Source organism: Periplaneta americana, chromosome 5 (assembly GCF_040183065.1).
Source record: "Periplaneta americana isolate PAMFEO1 chromosome 5, P.americana_PAMFEO1_priV1, whole genome shotgun sequence".
Lineage (NCBI taxonomy): Eukaryota > Metazoa > Arthropoda > Insecta > Blattodea > Blattidae > Periplaneta > Periplaneta americana.
In genome coordinates, this window is record NC_091121.1 from 159,069,320 (window position 1) to 159,092,804 (window position 23,485).

General features: G+C 35.7%; 1 protein-coding gene across 1 annotated transcript in view; it reads right to left on the bottom strand.

The window, feature by feature from the left end:
- Nucleotides 1-23,485, bottom strand: part of LOC138700254 (neuropeptide CCHamide-1 receptor-like) — a 1,055,160-nt gene that overhangs the window by 557,263 nt on the left and 474,412 nt on the right. The window contains exon 2 of the mRNA XM_069826747.1: nt 15,720-15,852. The gene's annotated coding sequence lies outside the window, so the exon portion shown is untranslated. The remainder of the gene's footprint in view (nt 1-15,719; nt 15,853-23,485) is intronic.

Consider the following 23,485-nt stretch of genomic DNA (forward strand, 5'->3'; position numbering starts at 1 on the left):
AAGTAGGTCTAAGTGCAGAGGTCCGTCTCGAATCTGAGCCTTGAAAAGCCAGCCAAGCCATGAACATCTCTATCATTATGAATAACATCAGCATTAGATTATTATGATGTACCGAAGTACATATGATATTTCCGTGCAGGAATTCTGCGTTATTATATGATGAAAGATGGATAGAACAGAGAAAAATTCTCTCCGGCACCGGGACTCGAACCCGGGTTTCCAGCTCTATGTGCTGACGCTTTTTCCACTAGGCCACACCGGATTCTAGTTCCGATGCCAGATCGAATCACCTAACTTTAAGCTCTACCTCTCAGTTTTCCCTTTGGTGGCCTAGCCTCATGTACTGTGTCACAGAATGTGACAGTGGCACATCCAGCACTATGTACAGAGGTGCACTCATTACGAGTGACTAAGTGACCGGGATCCGACGGAGTGAGCGCCGTCTTGAATCACTAAGTGATTACTTAGGCATATCATACTATTATGATCTAACGAAGTACATATAATATTTCCGTTCATAAGTTCTGCGTTATAATATTGTGGCACCAGTCTGGATTGGTCTGGTTGCCTCAGGAGTGTGCGCGCGCATCTAGCGAGAAGAAAGGCGTGGGGAAACGGAAAATCGAGTTTCGGTAGGAGCTGTAGCGCGGTAAGGAGCGATGGGAGGAGAACTACTGTGACGGCGTGGAGCGGAGAGAGCAAGGGAAACATCTAGAAGCGTATTTCTCTCGTAGATTCTAAAGGTCACGCGAATCGAAGATTCCAGAACATGTGGTGTAATAAATAACACCGTGAGTGGCAGACAGAGAGTCAATTAGTTTTCAAGTCTTGTCTTGGACAGCAGTGAGCAAGGGGGACCTGAGCTCGACGTGCAGTGAACTTTAGTGAACATAGTGAATTTGGTACCTTAATTGAAATTAGGAGTACATTGTTGTTCTTATTTATAATACACGTCGTGTGGAGTGCAATAACGACATTTGTGTTGCTGTGTTGAGTGGAATACCCATTGTTGTAGGGTGAATTATTAAAAATAAAATTCGCATTGTTATCGGGTGCGTGGTTATTAAAGAGAATAAAAGTTGCAATATGATGAAGAATGGGTGTAGCAGAGAAAAATTCTCTCCGGCATTGGGACTCCAACCCGGGTTTTCAGCTCTACGTGCTGACGCTTAATCCACTAAGCTGAAGACATGGGTTCGAGTCCCGGGGCCGGAGAGAATTTTTCTCTGTTCTATCCATCCTTCATCGTCAACATTAGAGTCTCCACTATCATTAACAACATCACCTCGATCACCAAGATTGCTGTGTTTCTAATTTCAAGTCACATGGTCTAATTTAATGACCTTTTCCTTATATTGTTTCCTAAAATTGACTCCCAAATATGTAAAATGAAGTTTGAGTTTAAACTGTTACATAAATCGGCTTTAAATTAATATGCTCTTCTGTGAATTTATGAAACAGAAAGTCTAAACTGATAAGCTTAATGACTAGTAATCAATAATAACAAACTTACACTCCTGTATAGATTGACGTGAGCAATACTTATAACATATTAGGAAAGTTTCACATTTAATATCTAGTCTAATCAGTGTGTAGCCTACCCCGTGGTTCATGTGTTGGAAGGGTAAATTCATAACTGTCAAGAGGGATGGGGACAACAGATGTCTGGCCTGTCTACACATCCGTGTCGTGCTGCACTGCGGTTTCCTCTACAACGCTGAAGCAGCTAATCAAGTTCTGCAGAGCGTTTACCGGGAAAATGTTTTCGGTCAGTTAAATGTTTTTGTCTTATAGTTCAAACGCTACTGCTGAGGAATAGCGTGTACATTTCCCCTGGATCGAGCGTGTGAAGGTTTTGTGTTGCGTAGTAAGTGCTGAAGCTACAAAGGTTAAATCATTATCGTAAAGGCAGAAGAAATAGGCGGGTTTTTGGTCTTTTGCTGATACTACTCACTCCACACTTTCTCCAGCGGTTTGTGACCTGAACAAAGAGACCGTCCTGTCGCTGCGTTCGAGCGCTAGTTGTTGACAAGCGCTCGTCTGTGATACTACTGTGTTATAGCTTGTTCGAAAATATGTATAATAATAACATAATAAACAGTATTTTTAAATATTAATCATCCAAGTAATCGCTATCAAGTCTCAGTCAAGCCCTGATATTAGAATTCATATTAAAGGCGTTATTTATCAAGTTTCTTGTTTCTTGAAAGGACTTAAAGTTTGTGACGACATTAAAAGTGTCCTGTCATCAACGCAGACTGCCACTAACAAGGCGTGTAGTATTTCTGTACGAAACTTGTGCAGAACGATTTTCTTTTTTAGTAATTCGTACCTATTGTGTTATTGTTTTGCGAAGCTAAGCCATTCTTAAGTGTGCTTCTAATACACAAGTATTTTTTATTATGAAACTCGTTCATGTTACAATAACATGTACATTTTCTACACACAGTAAAAATATATTAATTTGTTTTTGCACTTTAATTTTTAATTTTCTATTTATTCACAAAATTGATAACTGTATAAACATTATTTAGTAGTTACTATTTCAATACAATATTCTGAAAACACATACAAACAAAATACTAATTGTGTGTAATGCTAAATATTTGATTTCTCGTATTAGGTTTACATTACATTACAATAATTATTACATTTGTGAAATAGCTAACTTGCGAAATATTATAAATGATAATATCATCTAAAGTCTGATTAGTGTAATATGTTACTATTCAGCGATGTATGCAATGGAGGGGGAAAGAGAACTACCCACCATAACCCATTATCTCCTGACTTAGTTACCTCATTAGTGAAGTCTTATTATTGTCACTTATGAGTTTGAGACCTGTGTTCGGACAGTTGACTGAACAAAACAAAACAACAATATTCAGTAAATCAGGTATTTGTAATTACTAGAAATCACGTTATTTTATTTGTTCTTTTAACTGTGAATGGAGGAGTAAGTTATTCGGGACAGGACCATACCCCAAACAGGTTCTGAGGGATATAGGAGTCGGGGTAGTGAATGAGGGGTTCGCCATACCCGCCTATTTCTTCTGCCCCTAGTACAGCAAGGTTTAAGCCACGGTCGCATTTTGCTACTCGACTTCTAAAAATGCAACAAATTTTCAATGTAAATGTGCAAAAATTCGACAACCACACTGGACTTCAGAAACGAAGATGGTAATGGAGAAAATGAAATCAGAGATGTGTTTGAACTAATCTGAATTTAAATGAAATTCTAATGGCATGGGCATGTTCAAAAAGGTATTGAGCAATAGATGTTCAGGAATTGACTTCAAAGAGTTGGTGCAGCTCATCTAGGTTAAGTGAACAATTTCTTTTTTTTTTTCTTTTTTTTCTATTAATTTATTTATTGTCGCTTTAACTTACAACAAAAGTCATATCGCGACACGAATTAATAACAGTTTCTTCTGATTTAGTTATACAATTCCATCGCATACTGTAAATGTGAGCGAGATTGTAGTTGCATGAATCTTGTAAAAACTGGAATTTTATTTATTATTTACTTGAATATACAATTTCTTTAACCGAAAGCACATTAGGGTTATAGTTATTGACTGATAGTTTATATTATTATAATAGGAATTCGTTTGACGTGGGTAACCCAGTCTTGCTACTTAAAATTAACATTTATATCTGTTGCATTTGAATAAATTAATATATTACATATAAAATTACAAATCTGTTTATAGATACATGTTTTTCTCAACACATTGAATAATGGTTTGTCATGTAAAAAATGTACATGCCCGACCAAAAGAAATCTTCTGTTTGCTGTACCTCACAGACCATTTTCCTTGTGTAATTTAAATCGTTCTAAATAAGAGCCAAATTTCCATGATCCGACAAAAATTGCGTTAGTATAAAATCCGGTATGATTTTGTTATTATTTAATTAGAAACCGCCTTTCAGTAAAAAAAAAAGTTAGCATTCTGCTAACAGTAAATCTTGAAGGACCTAGTAGTAAAGAATTTCAGTGTTTAGAGTGCCCATAAAATATCGTATTTTAATGTGACGTAAATTCAGCAGAAATTGATTCTAAACATACCTACGTCTAATGATTTACTTACATAAGTATTTCTAGATTGTGGTAAGATGAATTAAAAGTAATAAAACTCTAAGAAAGAAATTACGTAACTTTTTGTTTCTACATACTTTATTAATTTTATCTTTCTGCACAATTATTTATAACGTTACACAAGCATTTCAAAATTTGCACAAATATATAAGTTTTCATTTGTGCTTAAACCCTGATCATTAGTATACAAGCTACTTCTAGTCAGTGTCGTTCAGTTATGTTAATGTCAATGTATTGCATATTAGAGTATATACCGAATCTTCATTAATGATAAAATTATTATGGGGAAATCATATAAAAATCGTCTCACTATATTTATCCACTGGTACATCGATATAGGAGAAAGTCAGTGTTCACTTGCTTACATAAATCTCCTATTTTTTTATTTCTATTTCGTACTGTGTTCTGGTCACAAGACATAATCATATACTTCGTCTATTCGGGATTTGCTTCCTAATCTATCTCCTTACTTGTTTCAAGTAAAATTTCCGTGTTTTCCCTGATCGTTTGTGGATTTTCTCCTAATATATTCACGTCATCCGCATAGAAAAGCTGCTGGAGTAATCCGTTCAGTTCCATTGTTTCTCTCCGATTTCCTAACTTAATTAAAATACCTTCTGTAAATTCAACCATTATATTGTTTATTTACTTTGAATTACAAGGAAAACATATCATTAGTAATTTATTATTTGAAATCAAATAAAACTAGAATGAACGTACGTGCAAAGTAGCTTGTTGTTTACAATTCAAAGTATGGTTAATTACATGCTTCCTATATCGTGGTACAGCCCGACTATCTTTTGATTACCGATCGGAACTGATGTCGTTATTAGTAAGTTAATAATTTACTAAAGCTCATAGAACGAAAGGTGATGTAAAAGCTTCTAGATCGAAGCTTTATGTGCGTTACAAGTAGGGTTGCCAACTAGTTTTGTGAAAATGCGTAAGACAAAGTGGTCTACAATATTTCACATAGACAATTGACAAATTATTTAATTCAGTTAGCAGTACTCGAAACAAATTTATTCTGAATTTTGGCAGCTAGACTTAAATTACGAGTATTTTGAGACATTTTCCACTTCGAAACAAATATTAAAAATTCCCTACATACAGTAAGTAGTTAAAGTTGTTTGTGATTTCCAGTTCTGAATTGATTAGATGTTTCGAAATCTGTTCACTTACTGTTTATAAGAGAAAACATTCTTTGCATGAGCTTTGCTGCTTACAACACATCTCACTATTTTTTTTTAATTTGTAACTCTAACATTGTTTGATTTTAAACTAGGGAATCCTGAAACTATTTCTGGTACGTATTACTTGCTACAGAGACTGCACATTTCAGAGCATCTCTGGAACAACAGAATTCATCATATAAACTACCTTCAACTACGTTACGGGAGATCCAGGGAAATAAGGGAGGGTTTGCAACCCTAATTACGGGTTTTGTAGTGGAATGTTGGCAACGTAATTCATATTTTTTTCGCCAGTAATAAAGTCTTCGTCGTTCTGTAGTGCGATTTTTGGGGTATCTGTAACGCAGTTTACGTACATTACTACCGATAGTAGAGTGATAACAGGGAAAATAATACATTTCACATTGAAAAGTTCTAAACCATGCCTGCCAGCAGTATGAGAACATGCATTTCATGATTCATGTTATGAATAATTCAACTAATGCAAAATAATTTATTTTGTAATCTTTGGCAAAATTTTCGTATTTCATAAAATCTTCACATTTTTTCACATTTCAAAACTTTTACCTCCGTTAATATTTCTATAACTACCACTACAACGGACTTTTCACATAGTATAAAGAGACAGTAGAGATGTTTTCCTGGAAACACTTGAAAACCACAAGCCACCTATTCCACCAAAATTCGGGACTTCCAATATCAATTGAAAGCTGTAAATTCCCGTGTAGAGTCATTGCTTGAAGGCAAGAGCAGGGAAATACTGTAAAATACTGTGACAGCCACATCGAGACTCGAACACGCGTCCCGCAAGAGTCGCGCGGGAGTCGACACGGGCTCCACGGAACACTGGGGGGCGGCGCGCGGCGTGGAGAGGAGAGGAGAGGAGAAACGGCGGCATGCTGGGCTGCGGGAGAGAGGGGGAAGTAAGCAGCTGGTGACTGAGGGGAGAAATCCAGAGAAGCCTGGATAGGCGTCATCTTCTAGGCATCTGTCGATTGTTCGCGAGATCGTACTTTCCGGAAACTATGGTTTAGTTATAAATACGACACGCGAGTGAACTTGAGCAGTTGTTGTTATAGTCGGTGGACAGCAAGCCAGCCAGTTTTGAGACCGGAGTTCGACTTGAGTGTGTCCGCAGATGTGTGAGCGTCCGAAGTCTTGAGTTTGAGTGCAGTGGACCGCAGTTGGGGGACGTGAGTTCGAAGTTCAGTGGACTGTCTCTGAAGGTCTTGGGTTCGAGATACTGTGAACTTGAGTGACCGAGCTAGAAGAACTAGGCAAACGAACTGTGAACTGAGAACTGACAGTCCTGTTTTGTAAATAGTGCTTTGTGAACATTAGTTAAGATTAACAGTTCATTGTTGTTCTCAATAAGTCAAGTAAATTGTCATTGTCGTCTGTGGAGTACAATAACGAATACTATGTTACTGTGTGGAGTGGAAAATCCCATTGTTGACGGAAGTGTTTACGTTCAATTATAAAAGTAATTATTGTTGAAATAATAAAATTACATTCTTGTTTAGTAATGAAGTTACAATACATTAAACAATCAAAAGTAGCGCGACAAATTGACGACCTAACATTCTAAATGTGCCAATATTTCAAATTTCATTTTATTCAATCTAAGATAGGAATATTCATATGAGAATATCATACTAAATTGTCTTTGTCGTAGCTCAACTGTAAGTGACTCATTCGTGCGCCAAAATATGGTATTGTAGATATCTCAACATGCATTCCGCAGTATGTTTTTCATCAGTATCCTAGAAAGTTGTTTTTGGCACTTAACACATTTGGAATGTAGGCTAAGGTCAGAAAATATAAGAAAGTAATAACATTTTGTTGTATTGGAACTGGTATTGATTCTATCAATGTAAGAAATGCATTTTTGTTCTCTTCAATGTAATATTTGAATTACCCAGCTCTTACATTTTAGGTAAGGATTTAAACAGATTTATTGTATTTTAATTTGTATCAAATCAAATTTACGCAAGAATATTCATCTCTGAACGCTTATTTTGTAAATAATTAAGTAAACCTGCTCCAAATGGTTTCGGAGCGAACACATCTTAGCATTGAAATATCTACTTCATATTTTCATAATTTCATATCCGAGGCACCAATATTTCTTCGAGCAATATATGTTCCTCCCTAGTAGGTTGCTAGCCTTGCTTGGGCGTGTTTTCTATAGGGGTCTACTCCCTTAGCCGAACGTTTCGGTTTTGAGGAGGCCGAAATCTCCCCTGTCACCTTCCTCCGTCTGGTACAACCAAGGTTGCTTTGCCCAGGAGTCATGACATGGACGTGGAGGTAGGATTCACTGGCAGCGCTGACAGATGACATTGCGTCAGAGGGCATTTCTCTAGATTTTTTTGGATTTGCATCTATCAGCATCGATGACATCCCTAGATACCAATACCAGCATTTGACTCATCAAATGATGACAACAGTAGAAATGCGAATATTACGAAGTATTTCAGGTTATAGTCTATATGACAGGAAAACAAATGAAGAAATCCGAAACAAATGTGGAATACAAGATGTTACTAAGTGGGTTAAAAAGAGAAGAAAAGAATGGAGAGATCACACTTTGAGGATGCAAAATGATCGTCTACCTAAAATCGCCATGAAGGAAAAACCTGACACCACCACACCGCTAGGACGACTTCCGAAAAGATGGCTGGAAAGCTGGTCACCTGCCTCGGGAATAGCGACACCAATTGAAAACCAACAGGATTTGATGCTAATGAAAGAAGCAGAAGAAGATAATTTCATATATTGGAAAAATTTGTTTCGTACTGCGCCTGTCAATATTTGTAACCAATAGAGTTTATTAACGCGGAAGAGAAATGACCGGGAGAAGTTGCTTTGAATTCCTCCGTTTTTAACGACGCTATATTAACTACTGAGGCCGAGGATTCACTATGGGATTACCTAATATTTGCTTTTCAGTTGGAAATACCTCGGAAAAAACCCACCTAGATAATACGCCTAAATAGGAGTCGAACCCAAGCACAAGCGCAGCTCAGAATCAGTAGAGAAAAGCGCTTCCAAGACGTAAAGTCCATTTAAACCATGTCCCTATGACTTATGTCCTCTAATATTTTTGTCCACTTTCATTCATGTCCACATTTTATGTGCGTCCATTTTTTTTGGGTCCCTGACTGTTATGTCCACTTTTATTCATGTCCATTTTTATTTAAGTCCACTTTTATTTATGTCCACATTAATTTAAGTCCACTTTCATGTCAATTCCTTTTGTACCACTGGAAGATGTTCAGGCTGTTTTTGATAACCTTATAGATAATATTGAGCCTGACGTAATGGATTTAGCATTGTACATGGAAAGAACTTACATCCGAGGAACACCTGCTCGAGGAAGAAGAAAAGCAATGCAACCTAGATTCGCACCTGAAATATGGAACACTTATTATCAGGTTCTGGTAGGACAATATCGAACAACTAACATAGTCGAGGGCTGGCAGAACCGCTTTCAGAAACACATCGTCATACATCACGCGTCGATCTGGAAATTCATGGAATTTATCAAAAAAGACCAAAGGAATAATGAAATTATAATAATCCAATTGCTTGGCGGGCATTTGAATGTGCGACACCCTATTAAAAGATCGTACCTACAAAATTTAAGTCGAGTAGAAGAGATTGTTCGGAATTACAACCACTACAATAAAGAAGGGCCCATCAGAACTTACCTCAAAGCTATTAGTTATCATCTGACGCTATATGAAGATGAACAGGCAGAAGACATTGAGTAGGGAATTGAAGTCAATTTGTAGATGGACATAATGTATTGTACAGTCATGTAGTGGACATAAAAATGTGGACATAAAATTTGTGCAATTGGACAAAAATAAAGTGGACATATACTTCATTGGATATATTTAAGGACATAGTTTAATGGACTTTTATGTAATGGACATAATAAAATGGACATTAAAATTGTGGACATTATAAAAAGGACCTAACTTCTGTGTTTCGAGAAAAGCACTGCCATGCCTCAGCTACTCCGTTGGGCACCTTTAATTGGATAATGACGTTAATTAACAAGTAATATGTCTACGATATTGCTTTACGTTGCTTCCGATAAAATACTAAGAATGAGAACAGCTATTGAAGGTTTACATCATCCTCAAAAATTCATTGATAACTGTAGTTATGGAAACCGTGAACTTAGAATCTAATGTCTGCTCGGAATATAAAGTGACATTGTTACTTGATGCTTGAGGCTAGGGATCATTATTATGACACAGTATTAAGAACTTACTGTGTACTATAGTTTATACATGTGAATAAAAAAACAGCCTCTCAAGTTTGTTGTGAAATTGCTTCCCAAAATGATTAAACTTTAATTAGAATATAAGTGACTTGAGAACATAATTTCAGTTCAAACGTAAAGCAACTTACACTGTGTTTTCGGAGAAAATGGAAGCTGGAGAATAGGGATTAGTATAAAAAGACTATATTAACTGCGCAGCCAGAATTAGGTTAAAACAGATGACTGTGGCTTTTGTGGTTTCCTTCACTTGTGGAAATAAAAGGAGTTCATCGTGGCTGCTGACAAGTTCCCTCTGGCTGTAGAAGATTGGATCCAGAAAGCAGAGTATGCCAAGGAAATAATATCGTCTCCTACTACTTTACCTCTAAACTATAATATGAAGTGACGGCGAACTTGATTCTAACTTTCTTCCTATGCAGCTGAAACTTTTGCATTTCACTTTCATGTACAGCTCGATTCAACGATCTTGGTCCTTTTCCTTGCTTGTGTGACTAGTGAGCGAGCTACGCTGAGTCATAAGAAAGAAATTTAATTACAAACGTACATAGGAGGAGGAAAGGAAGAGAATAGGGAAGAGAAAGAATGAAAATAATGTGTATGCTCGTAGCTGAGGGACACTCCTTGTCAAGAAAGTACGGGGTGAGTCAGAAGGAAAGGTATATGGTGTGATTGGTGATAATATTTATGATTCTGAACAAAAAAGTTTATATGAACATATGCCTTGTTCTTAAGAGCATCTGACATTCAGCTGTTTGAAAATCATGACGTCAATCTCATGTTCTTCATCAGCACTCACATTAAGACGCAACCAAAAACGACATTAGGTTGTAGTAGGATCAATGAAACTTATCCTGTGCGTTGGATCAGTCGCGGTGGAGTCATTTCTTGGCCATCGAGGTCACCCGACCTTACTGCATTGGATTTCTGTGTGGGGGGTTGGCTTAAGAGCGAAGTCTACAACCGCAAAGTGGAAACAAGAGAGGAACTTCTAGCTCGCATTTTACATGCTTGTGATTAAATAAAGGAATGTTCAAATCAGCCCAGATCAGTAACACAGGAGCTGTCTACAAGAGCTGAAAAGTGCATAAGTTGACGGTGGACATTTTGAACATGTTTTATAAAGAAAAGTACACAACTAAACGGAACATAAGGTAACAATGTTTTAATTTACTATCACCTGCACTTTTCCCGTTCCTCAATGTTTCCATTAGTTTTCTCCGAAACCGTTAAGAACAGGACATATGTTCATGTAAACTTTTTGTTCAGAATCACCAATATTATCACCCCTCAAACGATATACCTTTCCTCCTGACTCACCCTATATGTAATCATGACATGATTTATTTCACTTCGTGAGCACCATTGAAACAACTTGCTCATCCTTCATCCAACCCACGTGTTTCGCGTACATAAAATATGCACACCATTTCAGGGTTGCAAAGTGCAGAAATCTGTCAATCTCAGCATTAGTAGATGGGCACGAGAAAATCACACAAAAGTTTGAATTATTTATTACACATAAGCTTTCTTAAGTGATTGTCTTTCCACGTGCTGAACTTTTTACCAGTCTTAAAAAGTTCGTACCAAAACATTGTTTTCAGGCTGAGTGCAGCAAGCATATAGATCTATTGGACTGGCATACTACACTCTGTTCATATAAACAACTCATAGTACAGCTGCAATTATGGGTGAATGACTTGAGTCATTCCATTACAATAATACGCACAGTAGAGAAGCAGTTTAATTACGTACTAACGTTCACAGTGGAGTCGTGCAATTTAATGAGCGGTTTTAAACGTGAGAGAAGTTTAATCCCCCAATCACAAGAAGTTGAATGTAAAACCTCAAGAATTTGCCGGTAGCTATAGTAACAAATGGAGAAACACTTCACTGGAAATTATGTAATGTGAAAATTTAATCCATGAAAAGAATAATAGTTCAGGATCACTGTGAAAACTACATTTACAATAATTATGTACTTCAATATAACTTCCAACATACACACAAAGCTATTCTTCACTTCATGATATAGTCTAGTAAGTAATACTGTCTCATATATATCAGATTTGTTCCTGTCACGTCTTGTGACGTACAAGGAACATTTACACACACAAAAAGTTTTTCTGAATATGGGAGTATTTCTTTTGATATACAGTAAATGTACATTATTAACTCTCATAACAAGTGTAGATATATGTAACTATGTATTTGAGTTCTTATTTTTATAAGTAAATTATTTTATACTGAAAATTACGAATGTTCTAATTGACAATTATTGTTTTTTTATATTATTTGCTTAAATAATAAATTTCTAAATTATAGACATCAGCTCAAAGAATTTTGAGTGACCACAAGGGTCCTGAATACAATAAACATGTATAATAATGTGATGTGATACATTAAAGAAAAAAGAAAGTTAATTGTTGAAGGCAAATATAAGTTTATTAATTGAAATAGAGATGATGATGTAATATTTGAAGATAATCCTTGATAATATTTATAAGAATATACATTACATAATCAAAAGGAATGTGAAGTTCCTTAAGATAATTCCATGTGAATTTTGTGATTGAACCTCTACTGCCAAACAGCAAACCAATGACGGACCATTGTTTAAGAGGGACGTTGTACTTTTGAGAAAGATACGGCAGACAAGGTTCATATATGGACTTCTTCTCAATATCAACCTCGGTGGCCTGATTTAGGTTTCTTTCGAAACGGATAGTAGGGTCAAGAACAAGAGCCCGTTTTAAGCGTCCGTTGATAGCAATAATGTCTGCCCGTCTAAAAGAACCATCTGATGATACACAATGTACTTCCTCATGAATTTCCCAATTTAAAGTTTTTAACGATATCGCCAAAGCATGTCGTACACGATGATGTCTAGCATTGATCAGCAGCTCGCCTTTGGGGCATTGTCCAAGCACGTGTCCAAGTGTTTCAAGCTCGTTACAGTCTGGATGACGGCAGCGGGTTGTGCTTAGAGTTATGCCCGGTATTGCGCGAACCGCCGAAATATTGTTTGACATTTTTAAAGCATTGGTCCATTCTGAGGAAGATAGGCCCTTTCGATTGCTTACCCATGAGTTAGCCTTGGGGAGATCACTATAACCAATAACTCCTTTACCACGCAAGGTATGGTTTGTCCAAGTTTGGAATGCGTCATTTCTTAAGTGTTTACGAATTTTACGACCTGACCAGTTGATAGCATCAATAGCTGTGATATTCAATTTTGACAGAGCAGAAACTTTTTCACTTACAAGGTCCCAAACATTGTGGAGATGGGAGTCATCAACACGAAGAAGAGTATTACAGATATTTATGTGTTGCACATAAGCTTCCCAAGATGCTTTCATTAACGAAAGACCACGATATTTTTTAGGGGAGTAAAGCATTCCGTCTGGGCAGTCATGAGGAAGACCAATAAGCTCTTTGCATGCTCCTCTGGTAACTTTATCTAAATCATTAAGAAATTTGGTTTTGATTTGGTAGAGTGGAGCACACTGTAAGGGATAAGTAAGAGTGGGCCATGGACCATTGGCACAAAGACAAGATTGGTTACCATGTACACGTTTGTTATGCTGGTTTGTTGACGTTTAGAGTTGCGTTGATACTGTTCATGCGATAGAGATATAGCCTAACTTCCCACAACTGAATAGTTTCGGTACCAACTTCCTAGCTATACTTATCACTAAAGCCCGGATGCTTAGGCATTTATAACAGTAAAATAGGCAGGCAAAAAAAGGCAATAATACGTAAAAAAAAGACACAATAATCTTTGAAAAAGGCATTATAAATTTTAAAAAGGCATAATATATTTTAGCAATAAATTTAAATTATATCAACACAATTCACACATTTATTTCGTATGTGACACATGTTGTCTTATAAAATACTTTTTCTTTTCGTGATTAACTGTCTTTTCACAAACCTTACAACAAAAAAACTGTTCCATCGGTTGAAAACACATGGGCACCAAATTCACTAACGTAAGCATGAAGTTTACTTTGCAATGGTTTGCTGAATTTAGGCATTCTAGCTAACCAATCTTATACCTTCTGCCACCCGACAATAAATGACTGTTCCTCACACAAATTTCTTTTTCTTACAATAATAAACGCATGTAGCACAAAATTGTAACAGTAAAGCAAACAATTGAAAATGCTACGTGACAACTTCTATGAGAACGAGCATAATATTTAAAATTATAAAGCACATTGTTGGTATCATGAAGCCATGATAATATTACGTTTGTAACTGTGGATTGTCGATAATATTTATTTTATTTTATTGGGTTATTTTACGACGCTGTATCAACATCTAGGTTATTTAGCGTCTGAATGAAATGAAGGTGATAATGCCGGTGAAATGAGTCCGGGGTCCAGCTCCGAAAGTTACCCAGCATTTGCTCGTATTGGGTTGAGGGAAAACCCCGGAAAAAACCTCAACCAGGTAACTTGCCCCTACCGGGAATCGAACCCGGGCCACCTGGTTTCGCGGCCAGACGCTGACCGTTACTCCACCGGTGTGGACTGGATTGTCGATCATTATTCATATTACACCAATAGTATTAAAGCACGATTTTTAGCAGATTAAGCACCGAAATAAATGACAATTATTTATTTATTTATTTATTTATTTATTTATTTATTTATTTATTTATTTATTTATTTATTTATTTATTTATTTAATCTGACAGCATTAAGGCCATAAGGTCTTCTCTTCCATCCTATCAGATAGCACATATAAATACAAGAAAGAAATACAGACGCTGATGAAAATAATACAAAATTAAATTAAAGCCCTATAGAGGATCAACAGGGTCGAAAGAACACTATAGAGCTCTCGTCGAGTTAATACAAGAAAAAAAGATAGCAATGATGATAGTGATAATAATAATAATAATAATAATAATAATAATAATAATAATAATAATAATAATAATAATAATAATAATAATAAATGCATTACATATTAATTTTCAATTTTACAACAGCATAGTTACAATATTTACTATATGTCATGGGTTAAGCCTAAGTTGCGCAACCTGACAGGTATTCAACAAACAATTCCAGGAACTAGAATGTGATTTTTTAATTTAAATTTGAATTTATATATTGTCTGACAGTCTCTGACGTGGTCAGGGAGAGAATTCGATATACTGAAAGATGATGAGTAGAAGGATGTTCTGTGCAGAGGAATAGAGAGAATGTACATGTTTCGGGTTCGAGGTAGTCAAAGGTAAACAAAACGAGATGCCAGGTAAGAGGATGTAGAGGTGTGTATGATTTTAAATAGTAATAAGAGGGATTTGAAGAATCTTCTTTCTTTAAGTGGATATCAGGACAACAATTCTAGTGACGGTGTTACATGATCGACTTTTATAATGTTACAAACAAAACGAACGCAGATATTGTGAACACGCTGTAGTATATGGACAAGATCAGCATTTATATTCGTGATTAGAGAATCGCAATAATCGAAGTGGGGCATCACTAAAGTTTGGATCAGATTCTTTTTAAAACTGAGAGGTAAAATGTTGGTTAAGTGTTTGAGGGAATGAATTACGGTAAAAGTTGTCGTACATATGTAGGTCACTTGACTTTTAAAATTTAAATTTGAATTTAAATATTACCCTAAATTTTTTACTGTCTTACTATATTATGTAATTGTGGTATTATTTATTTTTGTATTTGATACAATGGCTAGATCTATTTTGTTTAATGCTCGTTGATGGCCCATTATTATAGCTTGTGATTGTTAGTAAAATTAGTCATTGTCTGAAATATATAAATTTCATACACATTACATTACAGTTAATTAGAAAATTGCAAATAAACAATAAATATTGCTTTAAATGATAAAAAAGACATTTATTAGTATGAAACACCTTAAAATGCAAAATAGGCAAACTAAAAATTGGCGCTATCACTTTGATTTACGCCAAATCACATTTATATCTATGCAAATAATGATTTACTTTCACTCAGTAAGAAAGTCATTTTGCCAAACATCTTGGCTCTATTTATCACAATAGAACACTGGTACTTGCACGTAGTTATTATCGTAAGTGAGAGTATGAAACGAGCCAGCACGTAAGTGGTGAAATAACAAAACTGTTTGTACTCACCAAAGCAGAATGAGAGATAATGTTCGAATCCCTTGAAATGACGATGTTTGTAGATAGACGAAATGCCTGAATCACAATTAGTTTCCTCCTCCTTGTTCGATAGTGTAATCCATCATTTCAGCGGATTTAGGATCTGCAAACACAGATACATTAATTGTAATACTTTACTCCACAGTGTTTCTAATTTTAAGACTGTACAAATTGCATATTTGTTTATAATTTGTTATATTGTAAGAACTGTGTAAAACCTGCATAGAATTCTGTAAATTCCGTTCATCGTGGGGGAATATTTTAGATTAAAATTACTCACTCTTGTGTATCTTGTATATATAATTTGAACTGGTAATGGAAATTACGGGAAAACGGCTGGACGGATTTTAAAAATGACCCCTCGTTTTGAAGCTTGGAACTCAAAGTTTTTCAGAAAATTAGTAGTTTTCAGTGAAATGTCAGTTTTTAAACATAATTTTCATATTTTCCAAAATCCATCTGTCGTCAGTTTTGAGAACTATCTAATAGCATTCACGGCCGACTTGATATTCCCTTCGCTTTTTTGTAAAGGAAGCGAAGCAAGCATCAAGTCGGCCGTGTTGCATTTCAGAATAAAACAAAACACATACTACAGTAAACAATATTACACGAAGGCCATGGTCTGCAAGAATGCTGACATATTTAGAGGTCAAATTAAATTGGTTATTAAAAACTTAATTTACTAAAAATAATTTACAGGTTCGATTCTGTGGTGTGTAATTTTCTGGGTACAGCTGTGTATTGGATATTAAAAACTACAAAACTTGAGGTGGTTTTATGACATTATTACCATTAGAAATGAAATATTATTGTAGTTAATGCCATGATGTGACTGTTTTTCATTAATTATACATATTAATGCTATATTGATGATATGAAAGTGAAAGGTTTTGGGGTTATATAAGTAGATGTAGAGAATAACTTGAATTAGATTTTGAGTTCTATATTTTACTGAGTGGCGGCTATATAGTATATATAGTAAATGTTACTGAAAGCTATAAAACTTACGTAAGATAATAATATTATTAAAAATCAAATATTTTTATAATTATTAGTCAAGTGGGGTTGGGTCTTTTTCATATATTTAATGGCGGTGTGGTGTAGATATTTATATGCGTGGTTCTCTTCACTATTGGCTCGAGAGAGAGTATCTTTCATTGATATGGAAGCAAATAACTTTCTGAATGTCTGGTATTCTTCATTGAAAATAAATCTGAAAAATGTTTATTTGAACGTCTAATAAACTTAGTTTGCAGCATTTGCTGCACAAGCCACTAGTTGATATGTAATTCAGAAGGTTTTATAAATTTAATATTACATTGGCCAATGAAATTGGAATATCCACAATCGTATGCAGAGGAGATTATGAGCTTTCAGCACTGATACTACTAAGATTTATTTCAAATCATCCGTCCTCATGTGAGGTTGACCACTGGGATCCGGAATTAACAAACATAAAAGATAAAGGGAAATGAAACGAGCAAAATAATGATTCGATTTGTACATTAAAACAAAAATTTACGTGTTAACTTATAGATGATAGTGTAGAATTTGAAGAGAGGCCTTCAGAATTTCCATTACAATCTTCTGAACCTCATAAAAGGGAATTTTAAAAGATTTGAGGATATTACATGTAAATTTTGGTAAACAACCCCTCGCTCCAAATAGTAAGCCTGCAACATCCCAGTTGTAAAGCGAAATGCCATATTTTTCACTGAGGTATGGAAGACAAGGTACATATTTAGCTCGCTTGTCATCATTTATCTGCAGTGCTTGATTCGTGTCTCGTTCAAAGCAAATCGTGGGGTCTAAGACCACCGCTTTCTGGTTTCTTCTATTGATGGCAATTATATATACTCTTCTATGAGAATCATCTTCAGACACACAATGAATCTCCTCATGTACTTCCCATCCTCTATTTCTTAGCAGGTTGGCAATTGCTGTACGGGTACTATGGTGTCTGTTGTTACACAGTAGCTCTCCCTTCTTACAGAATCCCAGTACGTGGCCAAGTTTTTCATTCTCGCTGCAGCCGGGACGGCGATTCCTTAGCGCAGAATCTGGATCGCTGCTTTTTTCTAATAATATGTCAATTCGAATATTTATTAATTACCGACGTTATGGCAATACTTCCAGAGTTTTCAGATTCCCTCCAAAGGAAGATACAACTATATTTTCAACCATTGGTTTCCCATCAGACTTCTCTATTATCTGTATTATTTTGATACAACAGGTTCGGACACCCTGTGTGTACTGCAAGCACTGCTTACAAATGGAGAGCGCTGTATTAAGTAACCTCGTAATTTTATCATGTAGAGTGCATTAACTGCACCGAAATTTAGCGTGCCTTAATGTTAGGGGATTTTAAAGTTAGCGTATTAGCGTTGTAAGCAGACTTGAAGAGTATTCACGGGCACGAAATACTCTCGCTCTGAGCTTGTAGAGTGGGTAGTCGGTAGTCGGATAGTTCGGAGAAAGTGGGAGTTGCGAGGATCGCATGACTGTTCATCGTTGTTCATTTAGCGAGAATGCTTCAGTGAATTTGTACCAGGCTTACCAAAACTATTTCTAACATAGACAAAAGGGGAGAGTACCGCGAATTGAAGTGCAAAGAAGACAGAGTAAAAGTAGTGGCTCTTCTTAAGGCACGCAAGGACTGTTTGAAATTTTTACAATTCGTTGGTGCGCGAACAAAAGGGGCTAGGTCACCAAAATTATGTTTTGAGTTAATTGCTAAAAACACGGACGAAATATTATGCAGTATCGCCGGAACAGTTTTTTACTCCATACGTACATTTCTCCTATTTATTCTTCTTCTTCTTCTTTTTCTTCTTCTTCTTCTTCTTCTTTCATGACTGCTGACGCCGTCTTCCGGAAACCAAACGTCAATCCTCCCTATCCATCCACTGTTCTGGTGTCAAATTCCTTGAAATCATGGCTGTCGGTATCCAATCCATAATTTGTCGTGGTAATCGTTCCTCTATCATTCTCTTCACATGTGCATACCATTTTAGTCTTTTCTTTTCTATAACGTCAATAATGTCTGGTTCTTCCTCTACTTTCATAATTTCTTTTATCTGTCTATTTTTTACTCTTACTTTTCTTGATTTCCCTGCTGATCTTCTTAAAACATCCGTTTTTGTAGCCAAATTTTTATTTTGTTCCCTTGTAAAAATTTGCCATACGAGTACTTCTGCGCAATAGGTAAGAATACTTTGAATTACTGTTTTATAAATTTGCAGTTTCCTGTTTCTTGTTATATGTTTGTTCCACCAAAGAGAATGTAGAGCATTAATTGCTTTCTTTGTTTTGGATATTCTATGTTCATTTTCTGTATTACTTTTTCCAAATTGATCTATTTTTGTCCCTAAATATGTACATACTGTACTTGGTTCTATATTTTCTCCACTGTCTATTTGCAATTGTTCTACTGTATCTCCTCGCCTGTACATAAATATGTAGTTTTTTTTATGTTTATCGTCAATCCCCAACGTCCGTATTCCCCTTTTAATTTTATTGTCATGTATTCTATGTCGTCATGATCTTGTGCAAGTATTACTTGATCATCTGCATAATTGAATGAATACACATTATTGTTGTGGGTTGGTATTCCCATTTGTTGACATTTTCGTTTCCAGTTTCTTAGTATACTTTCTAGATATATTTTAAATCGTACATTTCTCTTTCATCTTTAACTTCAAAGCTATGACTTAGCGCATTCTACACAATGTTCTTCTCACATTTATCTATCGAAATGTTGACTTAACTCAATTTTAGCTGAAACGTCACTTAAGCTCTTTTGTCCGCGCACCATTTTTAACTGTTTGTTAGGTGCATTAAGAACAAGGTGTGTGCAAATTTTGAGTCAATCGGAGTGCTAGTTTCGAACTTAAATTTATTTTAATTGTCAAAATTAGTGATGCAATCAAATGTTCAATGCGTATTACATTTAAATATAGCAATCGCACTATTTTTTTCATATGACCCAGGTTCACGGGAAATATTTCAACGTTTAGAAATTCATTATATCTAATTTAATTTGGGCACAATAAATGTTTGAAAATCAGACATTAGCAAACATTTTTTTATATTTAATGTAAGGATTATAAATATCCAATGTTTCATGTTTGTTTTTTTTTTTTTAATTGCAAGACACGTTAATTTATATTCCTAATATCTATTAGACAGTGCTGACATTTAGCCTGCAGTATATGTTGTGTTATACGATTCTGAAGGATAATTTTATGTAATTATCCAGTCAGTAAGATAAACAAATTCAGTTCGGCATCAGTATCCAAATCAGTGGAACAAAATGAATATTGAAACATGTTTGTACATGACCAACTGATATTAATTTTTTATCTCATTTAATGCATAAATTGAATCAACATATTGTAACTCAATAGCGGATGTTACAGACTGCAGAGTAAGGCTTCATATTGAATTCATTGAATATTACATATAAATATTCCATGTTAATACTGGTTTTTTTCTTTCTTTTTTTTTTTTGTATTTTCGGGGTAAAAAATTTGCAACAATCATCCGATCTTTTTTTTTAGATTGGTTCGGGATGGATGTTCTGAGTCTTTCATGTTTGCTGATGATTTAGCAGTTAATACTATTCATAAAAAGTCATATATTGTCTATGGAACTTGCTGATGTATCAAGTAGGGTTGTTGATTGGTGCAGTGCGAATAACCTTATGATTAATTCTAACAAAACTGTTAAATTAAACTTTGGTATTAATCGTCTTACTACTGTTAGTAATACTGCTGTTAGGTTTCTGGGCATCTTTCTTGAGCCTAGAATGGGATAGAAAACTCATGTTGACTATGTTGCTAAGAAATTAAGTAAAGGCCTATATATGTTAAGGTTGTTAAGGAATAATTTACCTAACAAGGTATTGTTTACAATATTTCATAGCCATATACAAAGTAATTTAAATTATGGTATTATTCTTTGGGGTCACCATACTTCTGCTCAAGCTCTTTTCATATTACAAAAGAAGGCTTTAGGATTAATTTATGGAGTACCAAATACGACTCATTGTAAACCTCTTTTTATAAGGTCACAAATCTTGACATTGCCGTCTATATATGTATTGGCCTGTCTTCTTTACATCCGGAATAACATTAATAATTTCATAGCATGTACTTCTGTTCATAAATATTATACAAGAAATAATACAAATTTATATATTGACAAATGTAAATACAGTATTACTCAAAATAGTTTTCTATTATTTGCTTTTACATTATTTAATAGTCTACCCGTTGATATAAGGAATCTTCCATTCCGAGTGTTTAGGACACGAATTAGGACTATATTAGTGGCAAATCCATTGTATGATGTCGATGAGTTTTTTAATATTCATGTATCTTAATCTCTATCCATTGTATGATATCATGTATTTTAAATTGTATATGACGATGCCATACATGTTCCACATGTTTTTGCAAAATAAACTATCTATCCATCTATCTTTATTCAGCAATATCGTACATAAAAATGCACCACACTATCAGAATTTGCCCTTAAATCCAGTGCACGGATCTTTTGACCTTACGTGCTTTACAACTTTGTAATTTTCGCACCTCTCACTTATGATTAAATCCAACCACTTTCAATAAACACACGGATTAAAATGCAAGTAGTACATACAAAACACATTAGACCTATATCGCATATACCCTAAATTAACTTATGAATATTATATATAGAGTGTCCCATTTATCATGTGCACCTAATATAATTTTTGGTTTGGATAGGTATTGGAATTTTTGTTTTTGAGAGTTATGTTAGAACGAGAGGTTAACATGAGTGTAGAGATTTGGTACATGTAACTACATTATGGTAAAAGATACACGTGACGTTATAAATTTTTCAAATAGCACTAAATACTTTAATCATGTTACATTGATCACACACATTAAAGCCGTATAATTCACTAGTTAACATTATCCCTTCAGCAGTTCTTACCATAAACTTCAACAGCTGATGTTCTAAGCTGTCTCGCCTTGAAGAGCAACAATCCAGTCTTTTGTTCGTATTCTCTATTCCCTTGGAGGTCAAAAATGCAAGCGAACACCTATTCGTTCATAGTTTTACATACTAGGTAAACCACCGGCGTAGCTCACGCTGTAGCGCATTCGCCTCTTGATCCGGGGCTGCACTCGAATATGGGTTGGAGTCTCGCTTGGGCTTATTACCTGACTGGGTTTTCCCGAGGTTTTCCCCATCCATAGACGAATACTATCTAATCTATAGCAAATCCTCGGCCTCATCTCGCCAAATACCTTGTCGCTATCACTAATTCCATCGACGTTGAAAAATCCAGTTGTTGATCCAGGGTCATTTAATAACTATGTAAGAAACCCATCGAAATCCTGATCCGCCATTAATCCGTTCTCATCTCTTGGTGATAGAAGTTGCCATGATAAAAGTTGGGAGGCCTCTAGCACAGGTGAATGAGTGTGCTAACCCAAATCACAATAGCCCATTACCTTCTACCCCAGATCACATATGATATATGATATATTTGATGTCAACATTTATAACCATGTAATGTGGACCTCACAATTTTTGTATCCGGTGCCACAAGTACATTCGTTATAGATATACCTTTTATAGACGCTCTTATACTTGATTCAACCCCATTTAAATTGATCAGTATTCTCCCATTAAATCCTAACAACTTAAATTTAGATGATTCAAAATTTTCACTTTTACGATTCTGTTCTTGCTTTTCAGTACACTTATATCGTATACACCATGTTTCAATAATTATAATTAGAATTAGCCCGTAGAAGCCCTGTAGGGCAAGGGCCTCTTGGCCTATTTTGGCATTCCCGCGTAGCCAGTTCGGGAAAGAATCTCATTCTTTTGATGCTGCATCTATTAGTAGTCTCCACTCTCGGCGGTCCTTGGCTGTTGTCGTCCAGTTGGATTCAAAGTGAAGTTTCAGATCGTCCGCCCATCCTTTTTTCTGACGGCCTACGCTCCTTTGTCCGGTTCTTGGGTCCATTCTCATGACGTGGCCCGCCCACTTCCATTTGATGTAGGTGTCTGATGTCGCAGCGTCTTTGATGCCTGTCATCTTCCTCAGGTCTTCGTTGCGGATTCGTTTCAATAATACTTGTTGCTAAAACATACTACACCATTGTCCAATAAGTTCGTTACTATGTCTGTTTCTTGCGTACATTTAATTTTCAGAGCTCACTAATTTTCTACATGTTATACTTCACTATCCTAGCTAGCCTACGCCGCCATACTTCTCACTTATTTTCATTATCTCTCTCGCTTTACTTAATTCCTATTACACTTCTCTATTTAATTCACAATTGACACTTTATCACCCAGATCACATATAGATTGCCCATTCCTATGTTAAAATCGGTTCCACTTTGAAAAGAACAACCGCCAGGATCGCCACCCGTCCGCCGTAAACGAACACGAAATGGCAGTACAGTCGCTAATGCAATTCAAATGGGAGTTATGACGTTACTCCTTATGTAACAACTAGATGGCAGCATAGTAAATATATATTATTTTAATGTACCGAAGTAGATACAATATTTCCATGCAGATATTCTGCGTCATCATACGATGAAAGAGCAATGGAACGGAGAAAAATTCTCTCCGGCGCCCGGATTTGAACCCGGGTTTTCAGCTCTACGTGCTGATGCTTTAGCCACTAAGCCACACCGGATACCCACCTCGGCGTCGGACAGAATCGT